At 45.4% G+C, this 21665-nt stretch overlaps 1 protein-coding gene across 1 annotated transcript in view; it reads right to left on the bottom strand.

Moving 5' to 3' along the window:
* pik3cb (phosphatidylinositol-4,5-bisphosphate 3-kinase, catalytic subunit beta) overlaps nt 1-21665 on the bottom strand; it is a 100575-nt gene that overhangs the window by 62875 nt on the left and 16035 nt on the right. Inside the window, exon 2 of the mRNA XM_080772553.1 lies at nt 14176-14255. The gene's annotated coding sequence lies outside the window, so the exon portion shown is untranslated. The remainder of the gene's footprint in view (nt 1-14175; nt 14256-21665) is intronic.

Here is a 21665-nt window from a genome sequence, read left to right as displayed (position 1 = left end):
CAGTAATGCAGTGTGCTCAGATGGACTTTTTTCACCTGGTTGAGGATAATGCTAAAATATTTATAACGGAGGGTTACACTCTCTGTAACCCAGGTTCTCTGAGTGGAGAGACTGGCTCTCCACTACATATTTTCAATATGTACGGGAACTGACCCGACGGGGCAGTGTACATGGATATCTCTTTAAGACACATCTTCTATGGTGGCCCTGCCCAGATTCCAATCAGCGGGCTATTTAAGCCCCATCTGTGCAGTGCCACTTTGATTAATTCTTGATTGACACGCATTTCGGAGCGGCTCTTTTGTGGAGAGCCAGTCTCTCCACTCAGAGAACCTGGGTTACAGAGAGTGTAACCCTCCGTTCTCTATCGTGTTCGAGACTGGCTCTCCACTACATATTTTCAATATGTACGGGAACTCTCTAAGACACACCGCGAGGAAATAAGCAGACCAGCTGCCCCTGCGGCAGCCCGAGGCAGTTTAACCTGAATTCCGTCCGAGCCTATAAGTGGTGAGCGCCATGAGTCACAGGCGCTTGCCAAAATGCTCCAAAACTTCAGTATTCATACCAAGTAAGTAATACTCGTGGCCTAGGCGCAAGACGCCACCTAGGCTCAGCTGGCCCAGCACGATGCTAGGCCGGTGACCACCGGGGTGAAGGGCTTCTCAGGCCAGCCCGTCAGATGCCCGGCCGACCTGACCGGTCAAGGTGCTGGTGACCCTACCGCTGAGTAGCACGCAGGAGCGACTCCCACAGGGGGAGCGGATGCCACCACGTTCCATCGGTAGGACAGGGTGAATGTAGACAGAGTCGCCCATGTCACTGCTGTGTAGATCTCCGTCAGAGATACACCATTCTACAGCAACCAGGGGGCACTCCTGCCTGCTTGTCCCTGTTGGATCACCCCTGTGATCCGGTGGGACAGTCCAGCCTTCGACCATGGTCTACCCGAGCACTCTCTGATCAGGCCGTATGGTATAGAGTGCAGGGATTGGTGCCAGCACCACCTAACCATTGCCATGTAGGAAGTGGCAGCCTCCTTCATGCACTGATAGGGACATTCTTGTGGCTGACACTGCTAACAACAAAAATGCTGTCCTGCGAGAAGCCACCCAAGTGTCCACGCTTAATTGGCTCATGCCGCAAGGCAGACAGTACCACCTCCCGTGGGGGGGCTGCCGACCTAATGTGCGAGCACCCGGTACACCGTGGTCTCCCTCAGCCCTAAGGGGCGGAGGCACCAGCTGGCACACTGCCAAGAGATGCCAGCCAGCAAACTAGTGCTGTGGGATCCAACAAACGGCACCGGTCACGAGGACGTCCCACGCCAACATCCGTGGATGTACTCAAGAACGACGCAGGAGCGCAAAGTACCAACAAACTGGCCAGATGGAGATCCAGGATCACCGGAAACGACAATGGAGGGCTCGTCTGAGGACGACCTCGAGAGAGCTACAACCCATGACATGGTGGAACCTACTCAGGGGTCCACCTGAATTGACCGCCACTGTCTCGAGAGACAGCATGTGGGGGCTGGGTATCCTGAACTGTCCGGACTGAGGAGTGGGCTCGGTGTGCTGAGCACCTCTAGCCATACCCCGCCGGTTGGCCCTGGAATTGTTTGTTTACGCTCTCTGCCGTGTGGTCTGGCCGGACCGCGGCGGCAACGATCAGCGACCGTAGATGGCCTCAGAGTACGCCGACTAGGTCAGCTCCTCTGGGTTCTACCCCGCTACCCGCCGCAACGGTTTACAGCCGCGATGATCAACCAGGAGGTTCACCGACGAGGTCGGTTTCGCTCGGGGTCTCACAGCGCTTCTGCAGCCAGGGAACCCAGGCTCCACCAACGAGGTCGGCTTCGCACTTGGGACCCTTTGGCCGCACCGAGCGCCGTCTCAAGGTTTCCCCCGACGAGCAGGTTTCACCAGGGAGCGGACGCACGGACCGAACGCCGTCTCAAGGTTTCCCCCGACGAGCAGGTTTCACCAGGGAGCGGACGCACGGACAAGACTGAGGCTTCCTCCGCGAGGCAGATTCGGCACTCAGTCTTGTTGCTGTTGTTGTTGGCTAGCTGCGCCTAGATAGCCATGACTTCGTGACTTCTCTGGATGAGAAGAGCTTTCTCTGTGGTTTCAGACCGGTAACCGGATTCTACCCCGCAGAGTCACACCTAGGTGCATAAACGGCTCGCCGTGACACACTGTACACTGTATCGTGTGCTCTGCCCGACCGCCACAGCACGCTCTGCTGTGTCACTGAGCCCGGCTCCACCGTGAAACTACACCACGGACGCATGAGCTGACCTCGTCAGCAATACGCCCTATAGTGTGATAATGGCTGAGATTCAGGCATACTTCCTGGCAGACCCAGCATGTCATGTCTATGTTACCAAACGTCGGACAGACACAGCATGTCCTGTCTGTGACAGAACTACACCACTGTCGCGTGAGCTGACACCCCGCCAGCAATACGACAGTATAGTGCGCTATGATGACTGCCCAACATAAAGGGAAACCTTCGACTGACCCAGCACGTTCTGTTTGTGTCACTGAACCCAGATCCACAATACCGAACTACATCACCGGGGTGTAAGCTGGCGCAACCCCCACAATACATGTATTCATTTACTCTTTGTATGTCTATTTCATATGGACCCCAGGGAGATTAGCTGTCGCTTTGGCATCAGCTAATGGGGATCCATTCAGTAAACCATACCCTGTATAGTGTGCTCTAATGGCCGTCTGACCCCAAGGAATAGTGTTAGTCCCGAAAACTTTCACTAAATCCTTCTTTACAGACCTGTCCGTACCAGGCAGGGCAGGAAAGAGGTGGAGCTATAGCCTGAGCTTAGCTTGCCCAGCTCTGCCAACCTGGGACAAGGTTCAAGGTAGTCTTTATTTGTCTCTCTTGAGAAAACATTGTCTTGGATACAGAGTCACAGCTGTATACAAATAGCATATACCCGTTCACATAAAAAATACATTTTTATGGGTCTGTCAGTGGAAACGACTGGTCTTTTGCCTCTAAAACAGGCATGGCCCCTCCAGCTTCAGCTGGAAGGAAGAGACCATTCATACAGGAGGTCCTCATACCAGGGCCCCCGCAGGGCACACACTGGTCATGGCCATCCTCTGTGGGCGTGTGAGCTCCACCTGCAGCCTGAGAAACCCCTGCTATTTCCATCTCCTCTTGTCTCTATATAGATATATTCATATGTATACCTATATATTATTTATTATATGTGTACCTATATATACATATATATATACATCTTGTATTGTACACCATATTTTAACTGTTCGGAATGTGCTCCACAGGGAGTGGGCCCATAGTAATTGCTTGAACGTGAGGGGTCATAATCTACCCTTTGCAGCTCACAATGCTGCATAAACGAATCAAGGCAACATGGTACCCTAAGACATCCCCATGACGCGGATTCTCAGTGTGCTCCTTTGTTAGGACAGAGTCCCCAAATCAATGTCCACAGTTTGTTTTGTGTCACCAGCAGAGTTATGGACCTCTGGAAGAGGTTGTACATAAACTGCTCGGCCGCTCTGAGGCTCTAGCACAAAACAATCTGACATTAAGCACACTGGAGGCTTCCAAACTTTTGTATATCATACCAGTGGGCCTACAAGTCCACATGCATAGTGTGTTGTTGTAGCCATTATCATACTTATAATAATAACAATAATAATGAATTGCATTTTTATAGCGCTTTTCCAAGTGCTCAAAGCGCTTTACAATGGTACATATATATATGCCTGTACTGTATTGTACAGACTGTACAATACATTGGTAGTGTATCAGCTTGCGTGATACACATACCTGTATGCTTGTATTGATACACACAGGTATATATATATATAAGCATATAAGTATATATTAACCAGAACCAATTGTGACAGAGTAAGCGATTTAATAGCAGCGCCTAACACGGTGGGTCATCTGGAGTTTTTGTCTCCTGATCTTTGAGCCACACCGCCCTCTTGTGAACCGTGAGGTACAGTGCAGTCTGGGCAGCCGTCCCTGACGAGCATACCTCCTACACTATGACGCTCACGTCAACCTGTCAATGAGGAAGTTGGAACACGCTGGGATTGTTTGTTTACACTCTCTGCCGTGTGGTCTGGCCCGGACCGCGGCGGCAACGATCAGCGAACGTAGATGGCCTCAGAGTACGCCGACTGGGTCAGCTCCTCTAGGTTCTACCCCGCCAATCGCCGCCGCGGTGTACAGCTGCGATGATAGACCCGGAGGTCTCACCGCTTCTGCAGCCAGGGAACCAGGGCTCCGCCAACGTGGTCGGCTTCGCACTTGGCTTTGGCCACACCGAACGCCGTCTCCTAGTTTCCCCCAACGTGGTCGGGTTTCACTAGGGAACGGACGCACGGACCGAACGCCGTCTCAAGGTTTCCCCCAACGTGGTCGGGTTTCACCAGGGAACGGACGCACGGACAAGCTGAGGCTTCCTCCACTGTCTAGCGGATTAGGCCTGCAGCTTGTTGCTGTTGTTGTTTTTTTGTGGAGCTACGCGGCGCCCCGAGAGGAGTCGTCGAGACGACCAGCTCTCTTCTTACCTAGGTAAGTGGACTGTGTGCCACGCAGCTTCATGTTCTAAATATATATATTTATATATATATATGTTGTTTAATAGTGTCAAAACTGCTGAGATACACGAAACGTCTGCTCTCGTGGAAATCAAAAAATCAAAGTGGCACTGCACAGATGGGGCTTAAATAGCCCGCTGATTGGAATCTGGGCAGGGCCACCATAGAAGATGTGTCTTAAAGAGATATCCATGTACACTGCCCCGTCGGGTCAGTTCCCGTACATATTGAAAATATGTAGTGGAGAGCCAGTCTCGAACACGATAGAGAACCTCATTTTTCTGGTGAGTGTGTGTGTGTGTGTGTGTGTGTGTGTGTGTGTGTGTGTGTGTGTGTGTGTGTGTGACTGTGTGTGCATGTGTGACACAGTGTTATAGCAGGTCAGCCATTGACAAGACGACAATGCAGACCTGCTCTCTACACCTCCAGCTGTCGCCATGGGAATAAAGAATAGAGACAGGCTAAGAGGCTGGCTTTGGAGAGACACATCACATACAGCAGCACCAGCCCAGTGATGGGAACTGAATACATTACTATACAAACAACATACCAAGCATTCCCAACTAGGACACCTCCTGCTGAAATGAGGAGTGTGTGTGTGTGTGTGTGTGTGTGTGTGTGTGTGTGTGTGTGTGTGTGTGTGTGTGTGAGATTACAGCAGAGTCATGTCACAAAATTAATGATGTGTGTATGAGTGTGAGAGAGACAAACGATGATCCATTCTTTTCTATGTATTAATGATTGAAGCTGCACTTGACTTCTTGACTTGCACCTGAAGTCAGAAGATTAAAAACATCAGGGCTAAACACCGCCAGGACATAGAAGAGGAGTTAGGGATAGACTTGCTAACAGAAAACAAAGGGAGGAAGCGTTGTCTGGGTTCAGAGGCGTTCTCAAAGGGTTCTCTTCAAAAGAACAGGTAAAGAAACAAAAAAGAGCATGCTTGTCCCCAGTGTGCAGACTCTCCAGGGAAGAAATATTGACCTAATTCAGTCTTCAGGTGAAAAATGTATTTATGGCAAGGCAAACAAAAGATTACACGTTTTGACTATTGGCTCTTACTTAATGAATTCCTTGGGGATAGAAAGAGAGAAATGCAGATTGACAGATAGGAAACAATGAGAGAAGACTGTCCATGAGAGTGTGTGAGATGGGCAGTCAGGAACGTAAGTTAGTCATTAGGAAAGGCGATTGATTGATCAATCAATCAATCTATATAGGCCTATCTATCACTTCCTTCTTCTCAAGACAGATAGCCTACCAATGACTTGCGTCAGGCTCACAGAAAGATGACTATAACAAAAATGGGTGCTTCTTTTGGTTGGCAGCGTGACCAGTTGAAAACGATCATTATGATCGATATCATTCCCGCTCCTGCACGCTCCCGTTGACTATTACCGTCCCGTCCCGATCGCGGGATTAATACAAATATTAATCCCATCCCGCGGGAATCCCGTAACCCGCGGGAATCCCGACAAAATGTCAGTCTCTAACACACACACCGTGGCCATTCCCCGACTGCAGCAGTCAGACTTTCTCACACTTTCAGAGGAGGATGGACAGACAGAGAGCTGGATGGAGGGAGGGATGGGAGGAGGTGAAAACAGTTTCAGCATGACTGGGAAGTGGGAAACATGAACAGATTGACAGTGGAATAACATACACAAGAACAGGAATTAAATGGAAACTAAACGACTGCGAGAACAAATGTTTTAAAGTCACACTGAGATGGCAAACAAGAGAACCAGCATGGAGCAATGGGAGAGAGACAGACAGACAGACAGACAGACAGACAGACAGACAGACAGACAGACAGACAGACAGACAGACAGACAGACAGACAGACAGACAGACAGACAGACAGACAGAGACGTGGGAAGGGCAGATACACAATGCGGGGCTGTAGTGGGTGGGTTGAACTGGGCTGGGCTTTTACAATAGGCCTCTGTTTTTGGCAAGCGCCAGCTTGCGTGTGTGTGTGTGTGTGTGTGTGTGTGTGTGTGTGTAGTCCCGTGCCCTTCACAAACACTACCCTTGTGTTGCCTTTGCCCCCCATAACCTAGTGCCATCCCCTTTACCTCATATCTCTCTCTCCTCTTCCACAAAGACCAACACACGCATTGAGCGCCTGCAAAAACCCTGAGTGGAGGGCAATGGGGTCACAGGGCACAGATGACAAACGGTAAACAAATGCTCACATAGTGGATTGGATATGTCAGTGTCTTGTTCAGAACTACTCTGAGGCAGTGCATTAACACCTTTAAAGGATGGTCTTTCTCTTCACACACACGTCAAACAAAAAGCACATGCATGAAAACGACATGCTTGGTTTGGCACATTCAGACTGTGTGGAAACGTCACAGGAAATGCAACCGATGGATCCAGAGGACGTGTACACACGTCCTAGCGCTTTTTCATCAATAAACACAAAAACACAACACAAAAACACAAACATGAGTAAATACTAAGCTAATACTAGCCCCAATATCACACCCAACCATCTCGTTGATATTTTGCAGTACGTATATTGTGACCTTTGCCGCTGTCCAACAAAATGAAATACTAAAGGCTATGTAAGCTCCTTATCACCATCATCACAGATCATTATTCAAAGCAAAGTCCCACACACACACACACACACACACACACACACACCCACCCCCTTTAGGAAAACCAAACATATGCAAAGTTGGCCAGACCTATCAGATTCCGTGAAGCAGGAAGTGCACGCACTCACACACTGTGGAGGAATATAGAAATACTTTGTTACAAGTAGAAGTCCGGAATCCAAAATGCACTTGAGTAAAGTACAAAAGTATTCGTATCAAAAGTAAAAGTACTCATTATGTAGAACTGTCTCATTTCAGGTTTTCACATGTATAATAATCTTTTGAAAATAACAGATCTACAAGCTCACAATGCGACACGATCTGCTATTTTCAAATGGCCCGAAATGTGTATAGGGCTGAAGTGGTTAATATAAGTTTTGTGTTAATAATCAAAGTCTACAAATTAACTAGTAACTAAAGTTGTCAAATAATTGTAGTGTAGCAAATTAGCAAAAGTACAATATTTGCCTCTGAAATGTAGTGGAGTAGAAGTACTGAAACTATGGCATACACAAGGTACAAATACCTCACAATTAGCCCAAAAAACGATTGTCCAATACCAATCCAAATACTGTAGTTTAGCAACAGTTGCTATGCAGGTCACTGTACTAAAGTACAGTACTTAAGTAAAAGTGCTTAGTTACTTTCAAGTTTCAACCACTGCAGTCACACACCACTAGTGTTGAGTCTGCATTTATCAGACCCGAGGTGCCTATGGAAGGGGAAAACCTAGGTTGTTGACCCATCTTCCTCTTTCATTCATTGCTTTGGAGAAGCATGTCAGACAGAAAGAGATGTTTGTGGGAATAGTAAACTTTAAGCACTCCTTTTAAACCAATGGTTTGTAAAATGGTTCCCAATACCGGAAACCGAATTATACATTAATTAATGGTGATGGTAATCTGAAATGGTAATGGTAATCTGAAAGATTCTACACGCATACAGAAACGCCTAGGCTAGGCTCCCAACGAACCGTTTTGACCATATTCACCAAGTCAGTGTTGTTGACTTCAACGCTCTTGCTGCAGACTTCTCCTTTCCTCACGCTCTGTGCATGTTGCAGGATGCGTGTGGATTTAATGCACTCTTCTTGCAATCTGCCTGAACTCGTCAACCCTCACCCCCGCCCCCCTTCAAGTCCATTATTGTCTTTAGCAAAGATAAAGGGAGATGTTGTGGATGTTATGTCACTTAACAAGGCAATGCAGAGATAAGGTGTTTGAGAGGCTAAAGTCACTGTCACAGAGTGCTGTTATCACTCAAATAACAGTGTTACACAAAGTCATTGTACGGATACTTAACAAGTTACAACATAGCTCACTTCAGCATCAGCATTACTATTCAAAGTAACACTGCAGTCAGCCACTCAGAGAACAGAGTGCAAACAACAGTGTGGCAGGGAAGTGTCTTTTAAAAATGAATAAATAAACCATGCTGCAGGAATCTTCAAAAGTGAGTGTATATGTTGTATAAAGAGAAAATAGAGCGACAGAAAGAAACATATGCTGTATAAAGAGAAAAGGCAGAACTGTGACCACTGAAGCAAAGGAACTTAAGGAAGAAGACCACAGGAAGTAGAACAGGATTAACAGAGATGTCTTGAATGAGCTATAGGCAACGACACACGCACCCAATTGCACACGCATGTGCACGCAAACATGCACATAGTAAATTACACCAGGCATGGGTCAATAATGTAATCGTCATTTCATCATCTAAGGCAGTGGTTTTCAACCTTGTTCATGTGAAGGCCCATCTTTTTTCGGCATTTGCGCCACGGACCATGATGATATAATATAATGGTCTCTCAGACCCAAAATGTAAGAATTTTGTTATCGTTGGATAAGATTTTGTCCACAATTCCATGCTGAACTGATGAGAGATAACAGGCACGAAAATCATTCTACATTCTCTAATTGTGTAGACAGAAATTTAGTAATGCAGTTGTTTATCAATAATTTAACTGGAGAGCGTAAACTGAAACAAAAAATTCCATTTGGTTTCATTTTACACTCTCAAGAGTTAAGCCCTAACCACACCAAAGGGCCGAGATGGTTTTAGCGTTGTCCCAGCGGTGTGATACGTCTTGTTGCACGTTGACGCAAGCCGTCCCAAGTGATTAAACGCATGGAATTCAATGTCCCAAACCACACCAAAGGGTCACCATGCAACTCCTTGCAACCGTTTGGACCCAAGGAGTTGCATGGCGACCCTTTGGTGTGGTTGGGGCTTTAAAGATTTATATGGGTCCATTTTGTTACCAACTCTCCATCATTTAGCTGGGGACCAGGACTACCTGGAACACCCTCAAGGACCACTGATGGTCCCCGGACCACACGTTGAAAACCACTGATGTAAGGCAAGGACCGACCTCCACTTTACTGCGGCAGAAGGCAGAGCCAGCAAAAAGCAGGACAGCAAAGTTGAGAAAAGTTCAAACGTTTCGCCGGTGTATGTGGCGAGAAAAAGCTGCAGCCAACCAGAAGCACGCATTGGATTTTTTAAAATAAATGTGTACAAGGTGATGGAGGAGTTTTAGACATTTTGTATGCACCCATTTTGTGGAAAAACATAGCAGATGTGAATTCAATGCAAGATCAGTATGGCTATACTGTATATTAGACACTGGATGTCTAGGTTGCCAGGAACACAGCACTCTAGCAAAAGATACGTCTCCACATCCTCTTAATGTATCCGTCCATCAGCCTCACTTTACCTACCACACTCACTTTTTTCCCATCAAATCACTTTCGATTCGCTATGGCTTCAATTAGTTACCCATGGATGTACATACATGCAGTTCATCAAGAGAAGCCTAATCAAACACGCAATATCGTCCACGGCCAGGCAAACGTGGTCTACCTGTTATGTACTAAAAAATTGTTTTTTTAATAGTTGTACATTTAAAAAAAAAGAAAAATAAATCTTATCAACTAGTATCAACAAGGTCGACTAGTGGATTCACTAGTCGACTAGTTGAATAGTCGACTAGTTGCTTAAAGCCCTACTGAACAAGAGCCAAGTCTGGTGACACTGCACACTGTGCACAGACTGAACTGAAACGTGTAATTTTGTATTATTATAATTGTTTAAATTTTTATACACATACATTGACAGTCATGACTTATCAATTATGCAATTGTATTATGCATGCAGTCATGTATTATGCACTTTATGCCTCTCCTCTCTTTTTATATCCATCTTTTATATAAAAAGGCCTATACAATCTGTGACCAGAAACTATTAGGACACAACTTTCTCACGTACTGTATGCCTATATTTAGTGGACGACGTTATTGCTTTTGTCCAGTTTGAATGCAGCCCAGCCTCATTACATGCAGACTCGGTAATAATAACCTGTGTTTAGTGGATCCATTGTAGCAGGGTTAATGTCAGCCAAACACTCTATTAAAGAATAGAGCTGCAAAGGGCAGGGCTTCCTAGGATTGTGCAAGTGACAGGGCTAAGAGAAGTGTTTTTGTGTCAAATGGAGTATCATGACTTTAAAATAAAAGGGAACTTTAAAAAAAGAAAGTGTGAAAAGACAGATTTCTGGGAATTAACAAGATATGGTCTGCTCCTTATTTGGCATGCTGAGAGAACAAGCGGTACACAGTCAGTGCAGAGCCATGATCTCACAAGAGCCATAAACCAAATCCTTCTGCTCTCTGGGTGATGGAGTAGAGGTGGGAAAAGAGGCCGGATCAGTGGAACAACAAGTAGCGAGGATAATTGGATCAGGCTAATTTTTCACATTTGTGTAGGAGTAGGGGAGGGTAGGAGGTATATGGGGGGGGGGGGGAAGAGAGAGAGAGAGAGAGAGAGAGAGAGAGAGAGAGAGAGAGCAAAAGAGAGCAGGTGGGAGCCATCTGTAGTGTGATTGGCCATGAGCATTGATTTTGGCACAGCAGGAAGGGAAAAGTGGTCACCATGCCGACAGACGTTTACAGATGCGTTTACACCTGCACTTCCAAATTTAGTCCCAAGTATTGAAAGATGAAGAACAGAAATAAACACACTTCATGCATTCAACATTGATGACTATTGAAAGATGAAGACAGAAATAAACACACTTCATGCATTCAACATTGATGACAAAAACAAACACAAAGCGACAGAAAACAACCATTATTTCACTTGAGGCAAACCATGTTTTGAAGGAGACATTCATTTAGATGGCACGGCCATAATAGCTGCTACCATAATGGAAAATCATAAACCAAATATGACAGAGAATCATCCCTGCAGTGCACAATAACAACTTAATTCATATACTTTGTCGGATGACCTCGAGTAGGGTTCCAAAGTTTTGGGTTAGCTTTGAATAAAGGTGGGACGGTTCTTTGGGACATTACAGGAACACATATGGGAATAAACAGGAGTAACCAGGGGTCACAAACATGTCCGTACACGGAATTGTTTTGATTTTCTGTTTTACACACCATTAATGTTTTTATTTTGATCATAAGACCCACTTACTGAATGTCAAGTCTGTATGTATGACAATTATTTACTATGACTCATTGGCACATTAGGAGTCTACTAGTACTAGTGGTTCTCAAATGTTTTATTTTAAGGACCCCTTAACTCTGAGTGTTCAAATGGAATCAAATGGGCCCGTAAGGGTTGATCTGTTATGGTCATTCATATGGTCATCTATTTATGCGTTCCTGGTAATATTATTGTACACTCATTTTCTATGTCGGTGGCAAAAATGGAATCATGTCGATGACCCCTGGGAATAACATGGAAGTGTACGGCCACTTTATTTAACGTATTTTCACAGTGCTTCCGATGTACAGGCGGAAGCATTGCGTTAGCCAAAAAGTCTGTCTCAAGAGACTTAATTAACAGTTAACTGAAATATAGATCATAATGAGACAAAACAAGACTAAAAGCCCCATTAGCCACTTAAACCCCAGGGGCGTCCAGGAGGGAAAATCTAAAATATCGGAGTTGGAACCTGAGACCTTGACCAGCCCTGAGAGCTGTTCATGAGGTGGACAGCCGCTGCCCCCGCCGGCGGGGGATTGGATTGGGGCTTAAGAAGTAAGAAGGCGGCTTACCCTCTCTCTGGCCAAGGCTTATTGGTTAGCCAAATACATGGAAGTGGGCTTCCAATCCAATGCCATATCTTCCAATGCGTTTCCCCAGGCTCTTACTTTTGAGCCGAATGCGAATAAAAATAAGAGGAGGCTAAAGATACTAAGATGCTAAAGATACACTAATAGACGACACACATAGGGGTGGGGCTAAGCGATCATGACAATTTGATTATTATACTACAGTGTGTGAGATGGGTCAAATGCGGAGAACAAATTTCACTGCTGTAATGTGTGTGACAAATCGTACGACTTTGACTTGACTACTTTCATCCTATCAATAAAGGCAGAAAAAGCCAAAAAAATATCTTTAAAAAAAAAGAAAAAAAAATCTTGGATGCAAGAGGAAGATATTGCCCCATGGTGAAGCTAGAGGAAAGGACACAGGGTCATCATCAGGATGTCACAAGACCCACAGTAGCAGTGCCTCATTATGTGTATTTAACTTTTCCCCAAAATGTGATCACTACTTAAACTTTAAGTAGTGATCACATTTTGGGGGAAAGTTAAATACACATAATGAGGCACTGCTACTGTGGGTCTTGTGACATCCAGATGATGACAAAGCGATTGAAGCGATTTCATTTTCAATGAGACCTGCATTTTTTTTCTGTACGCACAGAGAAGTCGAGGGGCAACATCGCAAGCGTATTTACGTGCATACGCCCGCGACTCACCAGACCTGGATTCTGTTTAGCTTTTTTTTTTACGCCCCTCTTGAACAGAGCTGTAGCAGACCTGTTCTTGATCCATGCGACAACATGTCCATCGCTGCCTATTTGAAAGGACCTTTATACCTTTCAATCCGGGAGCTACCTCTGTGCCTCATTAGTTGTTGATATACATGTAGCAACATATACTGTATACGGTATGTGCAACAGCCTAAGCTGGCTCCTTTCCAGGCGAAGAAGCAGCGACTCTCTCGCGTGACTGAACTTCTCACCCCATCTAAGGGAGATGCAAAGCTAATATAATCCATCAAAACACAGTACAGTCAGTTCGATCCAACACCATCGCTATTTTCGGCGTATGTGGCATAGAGTTAAAAGTTAGAGTGAAATATAGAACTCTGGGGGGTCCTGGTCAATGAAGTATATTAATTGTATACAATATTGCTCATCTATATGTAAAATGGTGTTCTTTTTTTGTGTGTGATCATAATGTACTCAATGCGTCCTAGCAAAAGAGAGCATGCTCTCAATGGTCTTCAATGATCAAATAAAAGTCAATAAAAAGTATAATAATAATCCCATAGGAATCATTGCTATAGTCTCTGTTCAGTAATAGGGGTCTCTGCACCTCTTATAGTAAACAGAAAATATGTTTTTCAGATGAGGATAACAATGTTTATCCAATTAGGAGTCAGGAGAGCACTCTACAGGATACAGAACAGAAAAGGTCTGTAGAGACCCCTGTTACTGAACAAGCACTTTATAGCAATAATTCATGTTTGAAGATTTGAGCTTTAAATGTTTAACAATTTTTTTATGGCTGCTCTCCTCCAAGCATTCTGTGGCTGTCCCAGCATTCATTCTCTCTCTCTCTCTCTCTCTCTCTCTCTCTGACAGGTAAAGTAGGTCAAAGCAATTTAACACTTCAAAGCCTATGTAGGCTAGTATGACAAAAAATGGCAGATCTACAAGCTCACTCTTCTTTTGAGCTTGAAGATCAGCTATTCTAGCAGATTTTTGGAGCTATGTGAATGTTTGGTAACACTTTGCGATATTTGCATGCCCAAAATAGAGATCATGCGCCCATGGGTTCAAGTGTTTAACAGATGGCACATAAGTGCACGCGCACACGCACACTAGTGTACCTGCTGTCACACACACACACACACACACACACGTGTACCTGCTGTCTCCTGGAGGCTCTTACTTCCTCTACCTCTGCTCGTTGTCGAACGTGTCACGGGAGCTGTTGGAACACTGCATCTGTCAGGGAAACACACACACACACACACACATAAGAGATACAATACGCACACACACACACAGTGTATTTATGTTGGGTGTGTGAGAGGGCGTGGTGTGCAGAGTGGTTGAATGCAGGGGGAACAAAAGTTTTAAGTCACTCTAGCCCAACACACACCGGCTCCTTCCAACGCGACGCGTTGCCGCGCGGCGCCGCCTGGAAAATGGAACTGGTTCTATCGGCGCGCCAGGCGAGGCGTCAGCGCGTGTCGGACGCCGCCGGTGTGCGATAGGTTAATTGAAAATAATGGAGGCGGCTGTTTTGACGCGCGGCGGTCGCAGACGGTGTGTGATGGGCTTTAGACTGGAGTTGTCCCGATACCATCTTTTTGAGTACGAGTCCAAGTACTTCATCTTTAGTACTCGCCGATACAGATGCAGATGGATCTCCGATTTACACTTGTCAGTTGTCATTTATGCTTGTAGATGTGGCCGTTCTTGGCGATTTGCTGCTCAGACTTGCTCCCATTGCATTAATTCAGCCTAGTGTCAATTGGATGTTTTGGTACTCGGGTCAAAGTATCGGGACCAGTACCGAGTACGAGTACTTGAGGGTGGTATCGGCCCGAGTAACCGATACCAGTATCGGTATCGGACTAACTCTAACTTAGACCCTATTTATATATATTTATATATTATCCAAGCTGTAAGCATGCCACGATAAATTGTGAGCTTGTAGATCTGCTATTTTAAAAACAATATGTATACATATAGAAGAAATTGTGAAGAATTGGGAAAAATCGATAAAAAGATGAAAAGTAAAAATCTATCGGATCCACTGGCCGTTTTTTGCCGACACCCGCCCGGCTGGGGCAGGCTTCCCCCTAAGGGTGACATGCTTGCACTGCAGGTAGGAGGGAGGCAAGAGAAGGATGAGAGAACACACACACACACACACACACTCTCTCCACGCCCTCTAGTCAAGGTCATTGTTGGACACGTTATTTGAGGGAGCATATTTCGTTACACCTCGTAATACGCGTCGGGGACACCAATATTAATGGTCGGTTAATGACAATTTCTTTCAGCAGCTTATTGATGATCATTTAATTGCCAACATAATATTATGTATATTACTTCAGGATTAATAAGTTTTCTAATTTGCACACCATCAATCATAGCTTCACCATTTCAAATGACTGCTCTCCAAGTATATTTTCTATAATAACTATATGCACCGACTGGGCAACACTGACATTGAAGACGCCCTTGAGCGGAATGCATCCAGGATTGCAGCTTTTCATCATTATCCATTTAACGTGCATGTAACCAGGTTAGCCCCACTGAGAGAACAACAACACGCTGCTGCTGCAGTAGTGGTTCCCAAACAGTGGGTCGGGACACAATTTTGGTTTATTTTAATTTATTAATTAATTTTTTATTTAAAATGGTTAAAAAATATATATGTACAATAATGTTCATACATTAAAAAGAAAATCATTAAATTCATTTTTTTATATATTTTTTATCCCACGATTTTGTAACCCATTTTTCACCCCTGTGTCAATCATCTAATGTGATCCTGGGCTCTACACACCCTCCGCCAACCTGGGGAGAGCAACGGACTTAACTCATGCTTCCTTCATGCTTGAGTGTCCAAGTTGCTCCTTTACACCTGACAGGGGGGAGTTTCCCTGGTTGGACGTAGCACGTGGAAGGAACACGTTATTCCAACCAGTTCCTTTCCCCTCCATCAGGCGCCCCGGCTGGCCAGGGGGAGGCAGTTTAGAGACCAGAATTACTGCATGTTTTTGTGAGGGTACCTATCCTAGGGGACACGGGGAGAACATGCAAACTCCACACAGAAAGGCCCTTTCGCCAACCCCGCCTTCGGGTATGGGCACTGATGACGCGGAGGAGGAAACACGGCGCCAGCACCCACAGCGCCCCGAGCGGGAATCGAACCCAGGACCTTCCAGCTGTGAGGCGACAGCACTACCAACTGTGCCACCGTGCCCCTCAAAATCATTAAATTGTATCAAATTAAAAACAACTAAAATGGATTCCACAAACTTTTAAGCTGAAGTGAAAATAGCCGACACACAATGTGTTGCTGTGAGCTTGTACAAAAAAAAAGGGGGGGGGGGGAAACTGGCCGGCTTTCAATCCAATTAAGTTCAACCTTCAAATTAAAATCTGACAATGTAAACAACAACACGTGTTACTGCATGTATGCACGTTCTAGCTCACTCCGCTGTTCCTCACTTGATGTGCCGATTTTTTTTATGAACCCGACCACTGTATGCACCGCTATTGTTGAAGGCTGCCATCTTGCGTTTAAAGCATTTTAACACACTTTTAGTGACCGTCTGTAGGGCAGTGTAGGCAGCTACTTACTGCATGTAATCACGGGCAACGGGCGGACAGCGTATAATCACGGGTGACATGATTTACGTCTACAGATCTGAATATTGGGGCTGCACGTCAATATTCAGTCCTGCACGGGTCCAATTCTGTCAACCCGCACCTGGTTGTCAAAATTGGACCCGTGCAGGACTCCGCCCTGTGTACCACAGCTGGCTTTCAATCCAACTGATAGTTACTTGCATTCAGGTGTGATCTTCGTTATTCTATTCCTCTAATCTGGGATCTAATCTGGGATCTGGGATGTTAATCGTCTAACGAGTACTAAACCCTAAACATGTCTAACACGAGCCAATTTCATGTTAATGACGTGTAGAAGATTTAGAACACTTTCCTGGGGTATTTATGTGTGTAATATGTGGTTTTAGACACTGGGCTCACTTACTTCCTGGACTACATGTTGTCTCAGTAAAACAGCTCAGTGCCCATACCCGAGGCGGAGTTGGTGAAAGGGCCTTTCTGTGTGGAGTTTGCATGTTCTCCCTGTGAACCCTAGGGTAGGTACCCTCACAAAAATGTAGTAATCCTGGTCTCTAAACTAACTCCCCCTGGCCAGCTGGGGCGCCTGATGGATGGGAACTGGTCGGAATAACGTGTTCCTTCCACGCTCTACGTCCGGCTGGGGAAACTCCCCCTTCAGGTGAAAAGAAGCAGCTTGGACTCCCCATGCATAGAAGGAAGCATGAGGTCAGTCAACTGAAAAGAAGCAGCTTGGACTCCCCATGCATAGAAGGAAGCATGAGGTCAGTCAACTCCACCCCCAGGTTGGCAGAGGAAGTGTAACACCCAGGATTAAGTTAGATAATTGACACTGGGTGAAAAACGTGGGGGGAAAAAACTAACAAAATTTTAAATTAAATACATGGGAGAAGGTGATCCCAGAATAAACTTGACCGCAAGTGCCAAATCAAAACTACCAAATCTGTACAGGGGCATAGGAGGACCTTGCTGTTCCTACATACTGTATGAGGACTCAAATCATAAAGGCCTACCCAACCTAGATATATACAGTATCTTGCCCGGATAAATATTTTAGGCAGCTGGCTCATAATTTAATTGTACAGTGTAAAACATTTTAGAGAGTGAATTATTAACGTTTTTGGCTGGGGACCCCCCTGGAAATGCTTTGGCCATGTCTTGCGAGCAATACCAGGCGTGTATTTTTAGAACTGTCGTGCACTGCACGGCGCTTCTGGGACGCATCTGAAAGTGAAATACGTCGGGCCGAAACTGAGGCTTAATCAGAGATCTGGGATGCTAGACAACTGGAATCCAAAGTGAGTGACACCCACAGCCCACAGCCACAACACTAGAGGGAGCGGCCGTGATCTGATCTGCCCCCCAACATTTAGAACAAACATGGCAAAGTTCTCATTCTACTGCTCTGACAACAAAAGGTGGAATGCCTTTTGCATGGTCTCTTAAAAAATTGCCCCGAAAACACATCCATCAGGAAACCATCAGAAGTAATTCTGATAGGATGTAAAACCAGTGAGCACAGTTTAAGCAGGGCTGTTCGGCTCTGGGGCGTGTGCTTCTCCAGAGGCAAGCTTTCCCGAGATTAGCAGACATTCGGTAGGCCAATCAGAGGCAATGAACAGAAAACATTTGTTTTCTCATGCCAATAAAGCTCCCTTTGTATTGAATTGATATTAAAGTCCCGAAAAACATGCAATTAGTAGTCACTTGAGTGGCTTCCGCACTTCCGCTGTACTTCCTTCTGACACACACACACACACACACACACACACACACACACACACACACACACACACACACACACACACACACACACACACACACACACACACACACACACACACACACACACACACACACACACACACACACACACACACACACACACACGGCGGCACCAGTGAACTGCAGCAGCCAATGAGGCATCTATTTTTTTATATCTGTGGGGCTGACCCTCCATCTCTGGAGTCTGGAAACACATCAACACTTCCTGGTCTGGGTCAGCCAGAGGCTGGTGTCTCTCTGTCTGGAGGCAGCATTCCAACTAATCGGTCTCAATGAAGGAGATGGTATACTATAGTGTGATGATCTATTACTAGTATAGTAATAGATCATCTTTTTGTTTTAACCGCATGGTCACAGGATCAGGCAGGCATCACAACGTCCAAAACAAGCTCAGATAAACCTTTTCTGTACCCCATGATCATTTCGATGTCCAACCATAGTCAATTGATTAACTTATACAAGTTACTGTGGATGCATCTATCTAGCAAACGTAAAAAAACCAACATCAATGTATGTACGCGTCTACAATCTCTACATACGAGTGGCCCTGTAAAAACAGGCCATACTGAGTTCCTGTGTTTTCCCCAGTGGTAAAAACAGCCTAGCTTGTTTACCAGGGTGTTACCCCGAGACGGCGGAAAAACTACTTTGGGAATGTGTGCGAGTGTGATGTTCTATATATTATGGACAGTGTCAGACGTTACACGTGCAAATGTGTGCGCACACATAAACATTTTCCAGTCTGGGTTTCCCCAGAAATTGGTTATGGAAATAATATGTAGCCTTCACACACGCACACAGAAACACGCATGCACTGCACGCACACACACACACACACACACACACACACACACACACTAAAACCACGAGTGCCGTGGGTAGAGCGGTTCCAGGAAGTGTGTGGTTGTTTGACACTATGATACAATCTTCAGACTGAGAGAGTCAATGTTTAACTCAGTGACCGGAGTCAGCTCACAGCAACACATGACCCACACAATCCATGTGTGTGTGTATGTGTGATGTGTGTGTGTGTTTGTGTGTGTGTGTGTGTGTGTGTGTGTGAGGCTCGTCTCAGGGACCCCGCTGATGATTTGGTTGGCCTACTCGCACTTTGTGCTGCTTTTTATTTATTTATTTTTTTGGGGGGGGGGATTGACCCTTTGTCAAGTCCCACCCGTGATCCTGCCCTTCTTCTCTGCACCCATTTCTGTTTTCTGTTCCGTTTCTTAGTTGGACATAAATCCTTTCTCTCCAACCACTACCATAATAAACAGCAGGAATCAGGATAGATTCCTCGAGTATTACTGAACAGCAGTGACGTCAGTTTATCTGAAAGAGCCAACTTAAGTGCTTAACCTTCAAGGACAATGGCAATATTTTCCTATATACCAAGACGCTTTTTGGAAAGCTAACCCTGAATACTAACCCAACACAGCTATAAGTATCGAGCCAGTAAATGCACGCATGCATGCACGCACGCACGCGCACGCACACACACACACACACACACACACACACCAGCCTGTGCGCGGTGTGCTAAAATAACACTGAATCGTACAGAGTATCAGTGCTAGAAAAACAGTGCTAGCTGGACCTGGACAATGCACAATGCAGTGGTTAGTGACGCAGGTCAGATGAAGCTGATGTAGTTGCTTGCGTAGACTGGATTTTTTTAAAGCATAAGAGGAGATTCAGATGAGTCATCATTGTGTCTGGGAGGCAGGCCTCTATAGCAGCCCACTCATCCCGTCTTGGGAGGAGCCTCGCGGCAAAAACATTACACGGTGAGGCTGGCTTCCATACGGACTATGAATCATGTGCGGGGCACTGGCACATGCTCACACCATGTTTACGTTAGATGTTATCGGCCTGGAAGAGTTAGGAGGCACAAGTCACTTTACTGCTCCTGCATGCTTCTGCATGCTCCTAATGTTTACATGACATGTTACATTAGATGTCACATCTGCCGTCGGGTGGAAGCCTTGAACCAATCCTTTTATGAAAATAGTGAAAACAAACAATCTACAAGCTCACGAGTCACATCATGAGCTTAGACTGGCTATTTTCATTTTTAGGCGACACTATGTATGATGAAGTAGGCCATTAATGTACGACAAACACATAAAAAGTTTAAATATGGAGATACGAGGTTTCTGTGCGACAGCAACAATTACACGATTATAAATGTTTAGTTGTTTACATTCTTAAGGCCCACGCATACTCCAGTTTTAGGTGATAAGCTACTCACCTTTGTGGTGCTTAGTAAAAACAGAGATGTGTTGGGGTGAGATCATGTAAAAACAGAGATGTGTTGGAGTGAGATCATGTAAATCATGAGTCGCTCATCAGTCATCACGTCATGTTGTAGTTTTCACAACCAGCGCGGTGAGTAGGTCATCACAGAAAAAGTGGAGTATGCGTGAGCCTTTAGAGTTTAAAGGGACAGCCAAGAGGAGAAAGAACAAGCAATATTTCAGGCACCTTAAGTGCTAGACTGTTTCCCTCCCCTAACTGTTGTGCATGAACATTGCCATTGCAGACAATGTTGTTGTGTATAGTGTGTGCGCGCGCGTGCGTGCGTATGTGCGTGCGTGCGTGCGTGTGTGTGTGTTAGAGCGGTGCCCATTGGCCTACTTGGAACGATGCAAGTTGGAAATGATAAATGTCCCTTTTATGCCCATATATGGAGTTCTTTGTCAGGCATGCCCAAATATGGAGTCTATGCAGATGTCAAAACAATAATTGTGATTACACAGGCACACACACATGCATGCACACTTATACATCAGTGCCATCAGACCATTCCTCAGGTAATAATAAGTAATATTAATAATATTACTACTTTCTGTAGTACCTTATCTGTGACACGGCAGAAATCTTCCACACAGTTCTTCACATTTGCTTTGGAAATGTAAATCCGTTTCCCATGTCAATTAAATAATGCCCCTAAAATTCTCATATTTTCTCCCCCTAAAACTGTGTTAGTACTCTTATCATTAAAACAAACAACACAGTGAGAGAGTGAGTCTGCTTATTAGGCCCTCTCTCTCCCTCCCTCTCTCTACACCCTTCCTCTCCTCCACCCATCTCTTTGCAGAGGAATGTGAAGAATGCTAGATCCTGAAGTTACTGAGGGATTCATCAGCAGGCCAGCCCAAGTATTCATCTCTTCTAGCCATCATAGACCATTACACCCCCCCCCCCCCCTCTCCTGGCCTCCTCCTCCTCCTCTTTTCAAAAAGA

The sequence above is a fragment of the Protomyctophum bolini genome (assembly GCF_963924005.1).
Source record: "Protomyctophum bolini genome assembly, chromosome: 9".
NCBI lineage: Eukaryota > Metazoa > Chordata > Actinopteri > Myctophiformes > Myctophidae > Protomyctophum > Protomyctophum bolini.
This window is presented reverse-complemented; position numbering and strand designations above follow the sequence as displayed.